We start from the raw sequence: 13,700 nt of genomic DNA on the forward strand, positions 1-13,700 counted from the left end.
CAAGGACAGGTGTGTAAAAAGGGCCCGTAGGATCATTGGAGACCCAAGTTATCCCAACCACAATCTATTCCAGCTGCTAAAATCCAGGAAGCGATACCACAGCATAAGATCCAGGACCAGCAGGCTTCGGGACAACTGCTTCCACCAGGCCATCAGACTGATGAACTCACACTGACTTGAGTGTGCTCTATATTACATTGACTGTTCTATTTATTATAGATTATTATAAATTACTATGATTGCACATTTAGATAGAGACATAACATAAAGATTTTTACTCCTCATGTATGTGAAGGATGTAAGAAATAAAGTCAATTCAATTCAATTCAATTAAAAGCCTGACATGTGGCAACTTGTCAAAAGCCTTCTGAAAATCTAAGTACACAACATCCACCTATTTTCCTTTATCTACCTTGCTTGCTATTTCTTCAAAGAATTCCAATAGATTTTTCAGGCAAGGTTTTCCCTCAAGGAAACCATGTTGACTACGGCCTATTTTATCATGTGCCTCCAAGTACCCTGAAACCGCATCCTTAACAATCGACTCCAACATCTTCACAACCACTGAGGTCAGACTAACTCTCCTATAGTTTCCTTTCTTCTGCCTCTCTCCCTTCTTGAAGAGTGGAGTGACATTTGCAAATTTCCAGTCCTCCAGAATCAATTGATACTTGAAAGATCATTACTAATACTTCCACAACCTCTTCAGCCACCTCATTCAGGACCCTGGGGTGTACACCATCTGGTCCAGGTGACATATCTACCTTCAGACCGTTCAGTTTCCCAAGAACCTTTTCTCTAGTAATGGCAACTTCTGCCCCCTGACACTTTCAAACTTTTGGCATACTGCTGGTGTTTTCCACCATGAATAATTCTGCAAAATACTGATTCAGTTTGTCCTCCATTTCCTTGTCCCCAATTGCTACCTCTCTAACAACATTTTGCAGCAGTCCGATATCTACTCTCACCTCTCTTTTACACTTTATGTATCTGAAGAAACTTTTGGTGTCCTCTTTAATATTATTGGCTAGCTTACCTTTGTATAACATCTTTTCTTTCTTAATGACTTTCTTAACTGCCTTATGTTTGTTTTTCAAAGCTTCCCAATCCTCTAACATGCCACTAATTTTTGGTCTATTATAGGCCCTCTTTCTTTGGCTTTAATGTTGGATTTGACTTCTCTTGGCAGCCACAGTTGTGTCATCCTGCCTTTAGAGTACTTCTTCATCTTTGGGATGTATCTATCCTGTGCCTTTGAAATCGCTCCCAGCAATTCCAGTCATTGGTGCTCTGCCATCATCCCTGCCAGTGTTCTTTTCTAATCAATTTTAGCCACTTTTCCCTCATGCCTCTGTAATTCCCTTTATTCCACTGTAGCACTGATACATCTGATGTTAGCTTCTCCTTCTCAAATTGCAGGGTGAATTCTATCATAAGAACTCACCCCCAAGGTTTCCTTTACCTTAAGCTTTCTAATCAATTCTGGTTCATTGCGTCAGCTCTTTTTAATGATTTGATTTCATTTTTTTTACCAACAGAGCTATCCCACCCCTTCTGCCTACCTGCCTGTCCTGTCAATACAACCTTGGACGTCAAGCTCCTAGCTATAATTTGCTTACAACCATGATTCAGTGATGTCTTCAACATCATACACGCCAATCCGTAACTGTGCTAGAGCTTTATTTACATTATTCTGTATACTGCACACATTCAAATATAAAACCTCCAGTCTTGTATTCATCCTTTGTGATTTTGTCCACTTTTAACATAGCAGCTCATCCTGTCGATTACAAATTTGCCCTATCATGAACCTTTCCTTGCTAGCAGTCTCACTGAACACTGCCTCTGTTTGTAAACCAATTACCTCACCCTCAGCTCTATCACTCCGGTTCCCATCCCCTTGCCAAATTATTTTTAACTCTCCCAAACAGCTCTAGCAAACCTGCCAGCAAGGATTTTGGTCCCCCTTGGGTGCAGGTGTAACCCATCCCTTTTATACAGGTTGTGCCTTCCCCAGAAGATACCAGTGATCCGTAACTCTGAACCCCTGCCCCCTGCACCAGTTCCTCAGCCATGCATTCATCTGCCAAATCACCCTATTCTTAACCTCACAGGCAGCAATCCAGAAATAACTGCTTGAAGATCCTGTTTTTCAGCTTTCTACCTAGCTCCCTGAAATCTCTTTTCAGGACCTCTACACTTTTCCTACCTATGTGTAGGGCTCTCAGTACCAGTAACTGTGGTGTTAACTGTTCAGGCTAACAAAATAGCTTCTCTGTATTGTTATAATGAAATGGCTTCTCTGTAATGTTACTTAATGCTGTAGTGGGTTTCTGTGTCTGGTATGTTTGGGTTATGACTGCAGATGAGGGGGGAACTAATCAATGGAGAATTGTTATGCTATCTTGTATGTGTGAGCGGAGCGGGAATTCGTAGTCTTTTTCAGGAGGCGAGTGAGGAGGACGAACATGTGAGGAGCGGGCAGCGTTTCCAGGGTGATGGATATTGGACGTTGGCAGTTCGGACGGTGACCAAAGGCTTGGAAGGTCGTTGTGGATGGAACTGGAGGCGTGAGCTCCAACGTATTAAAACTGATAAACTTACTGACTAGGCGCCTTTAGGTTATCTGTTTCTACTAACCCATCACTAAGAAATCACTATAAAGTTGCCATTATTTACTCGCCTTTGGTGTATTGTCTGATATTTGTGTTGCGAGCGTGTACTTGGGGGGGCATTACACCGTATTTACATCAAAGTATTGCACTATTGGCGGGGTGACAGCGGTTCACCCTTGGCGAACAGGGGTAAATTGGGGGCACAGATGCTACCAATGTCATTGGTGCCAATATGTACAAAGTCCTCTGGCTATTCACCCTTCCCCTTGAGAATGGTGAGGATATGATCTGAGAAATCCCTGACCCTGCCTGGCACATATATTTAATGAGTACATTGAGCCCATCAGGTCTATCTGTCCTCTCAGAGAAATCCCATCAGACCCATTTGTTCACATTTTCCTGTAACCTATCCTTTCTCACTTGTTTGCTAGCTCCTCCTAATTTCATCCTGCCTGCCATCGTAAGGGACAATTTGCAGTAGCTGTCTAACTATTAGCAAATCTTTGGGATGTGGGAGGAAGCTGGACACACGGTCACAGGGAGGACATCTGAAATTCACGCAGAATGTATCTGGGTCACTGGAGCTGTGAAGAGCCACATCACCTGCTGCATTGCTTTAATCTGCTCCTGGAGAGCATGTCAGCTTTCAAAAAGATCATCACTGATCTTCCTGTACCATCCTACCGTGTCTGTCATCGTCTGACAAATATCTGTTGCTCTCAGATCTGGAATGAACCATTGAGTTAGTGTCTGCAGCACTTCCTAGTACGGAGCTCCCCAGCTTACACCATCAGTGATCCAAAGTTAAAACATTCTTGTGTAGTGGCGCGCAAGGCGCTACAAAAGAAACACACGGAGGCAGAAAGAGCTGAACTCAGAATGACTTTACTGATTCAAACTCGCGTGCTTAAATCCCCCCTCCCATGGGTCCCTGCGACCAGCAGGGCGGACGTAATGTCAGACCGTCCATGGAAGGTCCGTCCCGAGCGGGCTGTGCGTCTACCTACAGCACCCGATGGCGGTTCGAGCCCCGTGAGTGCGGACCGCCACACCCCCCCCCCCCCCCACAGAAACGTCCATCGGAGGAGTGGAGCCCCCTGTCTGGGTGGCCGGCCTCGCCGGCGCGGTGCGGGTACCAAGTGCACCGGTTTGAGGCAGTCTACTGTAAAAGTCTCTTCCCGGCCACTCATCTCCATGACACACGTAGATCTGTTGTGCCGGATCACCTTGAAGGGTCCCTTGTACAGCTGCTGTAGAGATGACCTGTGCATGCCCCTGCGAATAAAAACATACTCACAGTCTCGGAGGTCTTTAGGAGGGAAGGATGGCATGGGACCATGCCTGGAGGTCGGGACCGGTGCCAGGGTCCCTACCCTGTCCCGCAGCCTCGTTAGCACTGCTGCTGGAGTTTCTTCTGAACCTCGGGCCTCTGGTACAAACTCGTCCGGGACGGTCGGGGGGCACCATAGACCATTTCAACCGAGGAGGTGTCCAGGTCCTCCTTGGGGTCTGTGCGGATGCCCAGTAGGACCCAGGGAAGCTCGTCTGTCCAGTTGGGGCCCCTGAGGCGCGCCGTCAGGGCCGACTTGAGATGCCAGTGGAATCGCTTTACCAAACCGTTGGACTGGGGATGGTACGCTGTGGTGTGATGCAGCTGGGTGCCCAGGAGCTGTGCCAGTGCTGTCCACAAACCAGACGTGAACTGCGCCCCTCTGTCGGAGGTGATGTCTGTTGGGAGGCCGAACGTGGCGATCCAGTTTGCAATGAGCGTCCTGGTGCAGGACTCCGGCCTGCTTCCGGCCATCTGGTGAACCTGTCTACAATGGTAAAGGTATACCAGGCACCCCGAGAGACTGGCCACGATGTCCACATGGATGTGTTGGAGCCTCCTGTGTGTCGGCTGGAACTGCTGGAGGGGAGCCTTCACGTACCGCTGGACTTTGGCAGTCTGGCAGTGTACGCAGGTCCTGGCCCAGTGTCCGACCTGTTTGCGTAAACCGTGCCAGACAAATCAGTCCGCTATCAGTTTGATGGACGCTCGGATGGACGGGTGGGCCAGGTCGTGCAGCGTGTCGAACACCCGGTGTCTCCATGCCGCTGGTACCACGGGTCGGGGTTTGCCGGTAGACACATTGCACAAGAGTCGATCTGCTGCCGGGCCGATGGAGACTTCCTCCAACTGGAGCCCCGAAACGGCGGTGCAGTAAGCCGGGATCTCGGTGTCCGACCGTTGTGCTTCCGCCAGTGCTGCATAGTCTATTCCTGAGGACGATATGCCTACTGAGTGGAGGGAGGGGTGAGACAGTGTGTCGGTGTCCGACCGTTGTGCTTCCGCCAGTGCTGCGTAGTCTATTCCTGTGGACGATATACCTGCTGAGTGGAGGCAGGGGCGAGACGGTGTGTCGGTGACAACGTTGTTCTTCCCTGCGATGTGGCCGATGTCCGTGGTGAATTCTGAAATAAAGGACAGGTGCCTCTGCTGCTGAGCCGACCATGGGTCCGATACCTTGGCCGGTGCGAAGGTGAGGGGCTTGTGGTCTGTATACACGGTGAACTCCCTTCCCTCAAGGAAGTATCGGAAATGCCGGATAGCCAGGTAGAGCGCTAGCAACTCTCTGTCGAAGGCGCTGTACTTCACCTCTGGTGGCCGTAGGTGCCGGCTGAAGAAAGCGAGTGGTCGCCACTGGTCCTCGACGAGCTGCTCCAGGACTCCGCCGACTGCCGTGTTGGAAGCATCGACTGTGAGTGCCGTGAGTACATCGACTCTCAGGTGCACTAGGAGGGCTGGCTTTGCCAGCACCTCCTTGGCCTGCTTGAGCACCTCCGTGGACTCTGTGTCCCTATGCCACTTCTTTGGCCTTGCCGGCCATCAGGCTGAACAAGGGTCTCATGATGTGTGCCACCGCCAGTATGAACCGATGATAAAAGTTGTCCAACCCTACGAACTCCTGCAGGCCCTTGACCGTGCTGGGCTTGGGGAACTGGCGGATGGCCTGGACCTTGTCCAGTAGGGGAACTGCGCCATGTCGGTTGACTCTGTGGCCCAAGAAATCGATCTCCGTCAGCCCGAACTGGCACTTCACCAGATTGATTGCCAGTCCATGGTCGCTCATGCATTGGCAGAGCTGGCGCAAATGTGCCACGTGCTCTTGGTGCAAACTGCTGGCCACTGGGGTATTGTCCAAGTAAATGAAAGCGAAATCCAGGCCGCGTCCCACCGAGTCCATGAGCCTTTGGAAAGTTTGGGCTGCATTCATGAGGCCGAAAGGCATCCTCAGGAATTCGAACAAGCTGAACCGGGTGATAATGGCTATCCTGGGCACGTCGTCGGGGTGCACTGGGATCTGATGGTATCCCCTGACCAGGTCGATTAAGGAGAAGATGGTCGCTCGGTGCAGGTTCAACGTGAAATCTTGGATGTGGGTTATCAGGTATCTGTCGGCGGTTGTGGCGTTGTTGAGCCTTCCGTAGTCTCCGCAGGGCCTCCATCCTCCTGCAGACTTGGGCACCATGTGCAGCGGAGATGCCCACGGGCTGTCTGAGCAGTGTACGATTCCCATCTCTTCCATCTTACGGAACTCCTCCTTGGCGAGGTGGGGCTTGTCGGGTGGGAGCCTGCGAGCTCGGGCGTGCAGCGGCGGTCCTTGTGTGGGGATATGGAGCTGTACGCCGTGCTTGGGGTCGGCCGTGGAGAACTGCGGGGTGACTATGGAGGGGAATTCTAACAACACCCTGGCAAATTTGTTACCCGAGAGGGTCACAGAATCCAGGTGGAGGGCCGGCAGCTTGGCTTCTCCGAGCTGGAAAGTCTGGAATGTCTCAGCGTGGACCAAACGCCGGCCTTTCAAGTCGACCAGGAGGCAGTTGGCTTATAGGAAGTCTGCCCCCAGTAGTGGCTGTGACACCACTGCCAACGTGAAAGTCCAAGTGAAACGGCTGGACCTGAAATGCAGTACGATAGTTTGCGGGCCATAAGTCCGAATATTGGTGCCATTTGCAGTGGTGAGTTCAGGGCCTGGGACTGCGTTACGAGTGTCCATGTTCGAGGGGGGCAGTACACTGACTTTGGCCCCAGTGTCTACCAGGAATTGCCACCTGGAGTGTCGGTCCCAGAGGTACAGGAGGCTGTCTCGGTGGCCAGCCGTCGTAACCATTAGCAATGGCTAGCTCCAGCGTTTCCTGGAAAAGCACATGGTGGACGGCAGCGGCGCGTGCCTGAGCCCCATCTTTGGTGATAGAAACACCATTGCTCCGAACTGTCGTCTTTTCCCCCCGTGGGTCTCGGCAGCTTTTGTTGCAGGGCCTGGGCTTTGGGGCGCGCGATCGTGGCTAGGCCAATCGTGGCTTGCTCTGCCAAAGGACGTCTGCTTTAGCCGTGACACTGTGTAGGTTGCTGAAATCCTCACTCGCGAAGAGGAGGCGGATGTCCTCTGGCATTTGCTTGAGGAACAACTGTTCAAATAAAAGGCATGGCTTATGGCCGTCCATGAGCGTCAGCGAATCGTTCATGAGCTCGGATGGCGAGCGGTCCATGTGTAAGAGCCGCGTGGCCCGTTCGCAGTGGGAGAGTCCGAAGGCATGAATCAGGAGCGCCTTAAGCTTAGTGTACCTGTCCTCCATTGGTGGCTTGCGTAGGAAGTCGATGATCCGGCCGACCGTCTCCTGGTTGAGCGTGCTGACCACGTAGTAATACTGTGTAGCATCAGCTGTAATGTCTCTGATATTGAACTGGGCCTCAGCCTGCTCGAACCAAACGTGGGGCTGAGTAGCCCAGAAAGTCGGAAGCTTCAGAGAGACCGCGCTGTGCGAATTGCTCAGATTCGTGGCTGGTGCAGAGTCGCTGGTTCCAGATGCCATCTGGAACATCGGGGTTACCAATGTAGTGGCGCGTAAAGCGCTACAAAAGGAACACACGGAGGCAGAGAGAGCTGAACTCGGAATGACTTTACTGATTCAAACTCGCGTGCTTAAATCCCCCCTCCCATGGGTCCCTGCGACCAGCGGGGCAGACGTGAAGTCAGACCGTCCCCGGAAGGTCCGCCCCAAGCGAGCCACGCATCTGCCTGCGGCTCCTGATGGCGGTTCGAGTCCCGTGTGTGAGGACTGCCACACTTGCCTCTTCCTAGACTTTCACCACTTCTATCTAGGCTGTGAATTTCCTTCAAAATCTACATTCAGCTCATCCTTTCATCTTTTATTTTCTTCGGAACAATACCATAGTTCATTAAATTTCTCCTAGTAATCTAACTCTCATAACATGCCGGTGAATCTGCTCCACATTCACTGCAGGTCCACTGCACTATGAGGTGTGGTATCCATCTGTAAACAACATTCCAGCTGTGGGTCCAATCGGGGCTTGGCAGAGTGCAGAGAAACCATTCATACCTGTAGAGTTCAGCTCTCTAGTTTACAGAAGCTATGTACTATAATCCCTAAATCTTCCTGGGCATCCGATATTCCTGATATTCTTAGGTTTCCACCAAAACAAAGATTTATCTTCCTTTGTTCCAAAATAGACTGCCTCACGTTCACTGGATTTTGAATTCATGGCCCATATATCTTCTTACTCATTCAATCCATCAATGATTCTTCATAATTTACTTCTCTTGTCTGCACTAACTACTGTTTCACCAATCTTTCAGAAAACATTCATGTGATGTGACACGGTCCTTGTTTGCGTGTTGTGTGTTTGATGCTTTATGAACGGGTTTCCTGGGAATACTTTGTTTCATGGCTGCCTGTGGGAGGTCAAATCTCAGGGTTGTATACTATTTACATACTTTGATAATAAATGTACTTTGAATCTTTGAGTCATTCTTTTATTATGTAAGACATTAATTGGAGTTTAAGCTCAGTAATCCAACAACTCACAATCTGTTGTGTTATAATAATTGGCAGTCCGAAAGACGAACCGACATGCTGGCACCTGTCAATTCAGGCATGTGATGGATAACTGAGCCTTTAATGAATAGTCAATGCATCAGCACAGATCCTTGTGCAACACTCTCAGCCACTTCTTTCTCGCTCAGGTACAAAGCAATTATTCCCATGGTCTTCAGCAACGTAACCTAACTCCAAGAGTGCTATCCGGATACATCATGGCAACTTCTCTGTGTGAGGCTGTGAAAAGCTGCAACAGGTTCTGATGCAGCTCAGCACATCCCCTGTATGGAATCTGTCTATGTTCCTTACTGCCTCAGCCAGCATAATCAAAGATCACACCCAATCAGGAGATTCTCACTTCATTTTTTAAAAATATATTTTTATTGAAGGAATGACACAATACAGAATGAATTACATTTTCCTCCATTTTGCTTCTATATCTTACCCCTAAACAAACCTCCCCTCACCCACCCTCCCCGAACATATCATGGCAGCTAATGTATTTACAATACAACAATTCACAAATACAAAGTACGGACGTTTCACAGCCACACCCCCACACTACTTCAAGACGAAGGCCCACACACATCCACAACATGTCAGATGATCCAGAATACACTCGTATTACAATTCATCAACCACTCTGTGAGGTAAACCATACGCGTGCTAAAAGGGAGGTAACTTCCCAAGTACAATCAAATGCCCTCAACTAGTAGGTAATTCCTTAAGACTCCCAAAATATGACAAGAAAGGTCCCCATTTCAAATAGAACTTTTTCACAGACCCCCTCAAAGTGAATTTAATCTTCTCTAATTTCAGAAAAAACATTACGTCCTCTAACTAAGTAGCAGCAGATGGGGGAGTGGCAGATTTCCAGACCAGCAAGATTCTCCTACCGGCCAATAACGATGTAAATGCAATGATATCCGACTGGTTTGCATTTAAACCCAAAGCATCATCCACCACACCAAATACAGCTATATGCGGGCAAGGTCTCAGTGTCACCCCCAAAACCTCACTGATAATTTTACAAACCAGTGCCCAATAGTGATCAAGCCGAGGGCAAGACCAAAATGCATGCACTAAACCACCCAGAGAGAAGGAACACCTGTCACAGCCAGCGTCTGTCCCGGGATATATGTCAGCAAGCCTGGCTTTTACTCAAATGCACCCTGTGTAAAACTTTAAATTGTATGAGCCCCAGTCTAGCACACGATGATGAGGAATGAACCCTATTCAATGCTTTTGCCCAATATTCCTCAGCCAGATCCACACCAAGGTCATCCTCCCACCTAGTCTTAGTTTTGTTTAGGTCTTGAACTCCCAATGACATCAGCTGAGAGTATAGAACAGAGATCAGCCCTTTATCATTAAAGCTAAGAGTGAGTTTTTCCCACAAATCAGGAAAAGAGGGAAACTTTTCCTTGACAAAGTGGCGAATCTGCAGGTATGTAAAAAAATGATTATGCAGAAAGCCATATTTACTGCACAGGTTATCAAAACTATCAAATATATTATCAGTGTACGACTCCTTAATGCACTTAAGACTGATCTAACCCCATTGTCTAAAAACTGAATCGAGTGTGGAGGGAAGAAATAGATGGTTTCTATGAATGGGACCCAAAACTGAAGCTGATGTGAACTTATAGTGGCAGCGAAATTGATTAAAAATTTTGAGGGTGGAGAGCATGACCGGGTTAGATGTGAATTGAGAGGATTTCAATGGGAAGGAAGAATACACTAAAGCTTGGAGAGACGAGGAGTGGCAAGACCGTGCCTCAAGCAGGTACCAGTTTGTATCTGGCCGGTGAAGCCAAGATAATACCTTTTGAACGTTTGATGCCCAGTAATAATGAATAAAGCTAGCAAGTCCTATTCCACCTACTTTGGAGAGTGTGCTTATTAACTCTTGGAACCTTATTTTCCCAAATAAAGAAGGTTATAGCTTGGTCGACTGATTTGAAGAATAACTTTGATAAGAAAATTGGCAAGCACTGGAACAAATAAAGAAATCTGGGAAGTATAGTCATTTTGACTGATTGAATTCTCCCAGCTATAGTAAGGGGTAAACTGTGCCATCTCTCAAAATCAGCCTTCATTTAGCTAACCTGAGGCCTGTAGTTAGCTTCAAACAGAGATGTAAAAGAGCGAGTAATGTGTATTCTTAGGTATACAAGACCATCTTGAGATAAAGGAAAAGGCAAAGATTCCTGTCGGATCTGTTAATGGGAAAGCATTTGCTTTTTTGAAGGTTCAGTTTATAGCCAGAGAAGGCTCCAAATTGACCTAGTAGTGACACAATAGCAGGACTGCTACCTACAGGGTCGCTAACATAAAGTAAGAGGTCGTCAGCATATAGGGATACATGGTGTTCCATGTCCTCCTCCTAACGCCTTGAAATAATGTAGTTGACTTAAGTGCGATAGGAAGAGGCTCAATTGCAATTGCAAAAAGAAGAGGGGACAATGGGCAGCCTTGGCGAGTGCCACGTGATAATGGGAAATAGTCAGATTGAAAGTAATTCGTCTGTATACACACTAAAGGCAAGTGATATAATAGCTTAACCCAGGCTACAAATATTCTGCCGAATCCTAATTTCTCCAAAACATTAAACAAGTATACCCACTCCACTCTATCAAACGCCTTCTCCACGTCCAAGGAGATGACAACCTCCAGACTCGGAGAATCACTGGGTGAATAAACCACATCAGCCAGTCGATGGATATTAAAAAAAGAGTGGCGATTTTTAATAAAACCTGTTTGATCACCTGAGATTATCTTGGGAAAGGGGCGTTCTAAACAGCATGCAAGCACTTCAGCCAAAATTTTTACATCTACATTCAAAAGTGGGATGGGGCGATATGATCCACATTGAGTCGGGACCTTGTCCTTTTTAAGAAGAAGTGAAATAGATGTCTGTGAAAGAGTATCTCCAAAGATTCTTGAAACACTTATAGAAGGACCAGTATGAGCTTATTCTTAAATTTCTTATAAAATTCTATCGGATAACCATCAGGACCTGGGGACTTACCACTCTGCATAGCCATAATGGCATTATTAATCTCTTCCTACCCAATAACCCGATCTAAATTCTCCACCTCCTCTGGTTCAAGAGTTGGTATTTCCAAATTATCTAAAAAATGTTCCATATTTGTTATATCTGAGGGAAACTCTGAGGTATACACAGAGGAATAAAAAGTTGCAAAGATGTTATTAATCTCTTTTGGATTGTTTGTCAAGTTTTGGTGTGTGTCTGTTATCTGGGGAATAAGTCGTGATGCAGCTTGACGCTTCAACTGATGAGCCATAAGCTGGCTCGCCTTGTCACCATATTCATAATAGAGGCCATGTGTCTTAAGAATTAATTGTTCTGATAGGTTTGTAGATAGAAGATTAAACTTTTCTTGCAAATCAGCCCGGCTTTTATATAATTCCGCAGTGGGTGCCTCAGAATATTGCCTATCCAGGTCCAAAATAGATTGTGATAATACTTGCATTTCCTTCCTACGCTCTTTATTGGCATGTGAAGTATAAGATATTATTTGACCCCTCAAGTAAGCTTTTAAAGTTTCCCAAAGTAAAGAGTATGATACTGACTCAGTTTTGTTAGTCTCGAAGAATGTGTCAATGCTAGCCGATATATAACTACAAAATTTCTCATTGGAAAGCAAAAAGGGATTAAGTTTCCACAGAGGCCATTCTCTATTGTTTAAAGGAAAACATAGGTCTAGTTTCATGGGTGAGTGATCAGATATAACTATAGCAGTGTACTCAATTTGTCTAATCATTGATATCAAGGAGTTATCTATAAAGAAATAGTCTAGCCTGAAATAGGAGTGGTGAACATGAGAAAAGAAAGAGAATTGCCTAACTGATGGATTCAAAAATCTCCAAGGATCCATATAACCATTTTGTTGCATAAACATCGAGAAGGCCTTTGCCATACCAGAAGATGTTCCCCTAGAGCTAGATCTATCAAGTAGTTGGTCAATAGCACAGTTCAGATCTCCTGAAAAGATTAGCTGGTGTGTATTCAGGTTTGGTATTAATGACAAAACCTTATTTGCAAAGTGGACGTTGTCCCAATTAGGGGCATAAATATTTACCAAAATGGCAGGTATCTGAAAGAGAGATCCTGAGACTATAATAAAGCGACCATTAGGGTCACTGATTACATCAGATGGTGTAAACTGCATTCTTTTGGTGATTAATATTGCCACCCCCCTGGACCTGCTATTAAACTTGGAATGAAAAACCTGACTAATCCATGCTTTACGGAGTCTATTATGGTCTTCCACTCTTAAATGTGCCTCCTGTAGAAATAGTATATCTGCCTTTAATTGTTTCAGATGAGAGAAAACTTGAGCTCTTTTAACAGGACCATTGAGCCTGTTTACATTCTAAGAAATAAACCTCACAGGGTGGCCTCCATCAGCAGCATTCATGCTAACCAGATCAAAAGACACACAGGGCCCACAATCCAAAACGGTGCGAGGGCACAAGCAGCACACAATAACGCACAATGAAAAGAAAGTCTGGCCAACCTGTAACACACAAAAAAATAAGCTGCCATGGGGATCTCCCAAAACATTCCCCCCACCCCTTTATACAAAAAACCCCAATTAACCCCCGAAACCTAGATCTAACTCCCCAACTGAGGATGATCACAGGCATTACCAAACAAAGAACTTCCAAAGTGTTCCCCATACAACCAAAACTTTCAATCTAATCTAGGGTGGCTTCCTTCATTAGAATTTATACCAACACTTATTCTACCTTTAACATATATAGGCTAAAGATAACACAGGTCAAGCGAAGCGTTAAAAACACAAAAAAACTAGGAAACTAAATGCCAGAGATACAAATCCCAAATATTTACATTTTGCTGGTTAAAAGTTTTTGTTAATCAGATTCTGCAGCATAGCAGTTCGTCCCGATCACGTTCCACAAATTAAACTGGAAAAAATGAACAAAGAAGTGAATTGCGAAAATGAACAGTTTGCCTGGGCAGGAGGCCCCTTCAATGCTGCATGAGTAACCTAAAAAAGTCTTTGCTCTTCTCCTTCTTCTTCTCCCCAGTGCAAATGGTAAAACTCTTTGGCCTCCTCTGGTGCATCGAAATTTACACTACATTTCACGGACATTTATACTACATGCTGCATCTGCAAAGGAAACAACATTATGAAGGACCCCAGGCACCCC

The sequence above is a fragment of the Hypanus sabinus genome, chromosome X2 (assembly GCF_030144855.1).
Source record: "Hypanus sabinus isolate sHypSab1 chromosome X2, sHypSab1.hap1, whole genome shotgun sequence".
NCBI lineage: Eukaryota > Metazoa > Chordata > Chondrichthyes > Myliobatiformes > Dasyatidae > Hypanus > Hypanus sabinus.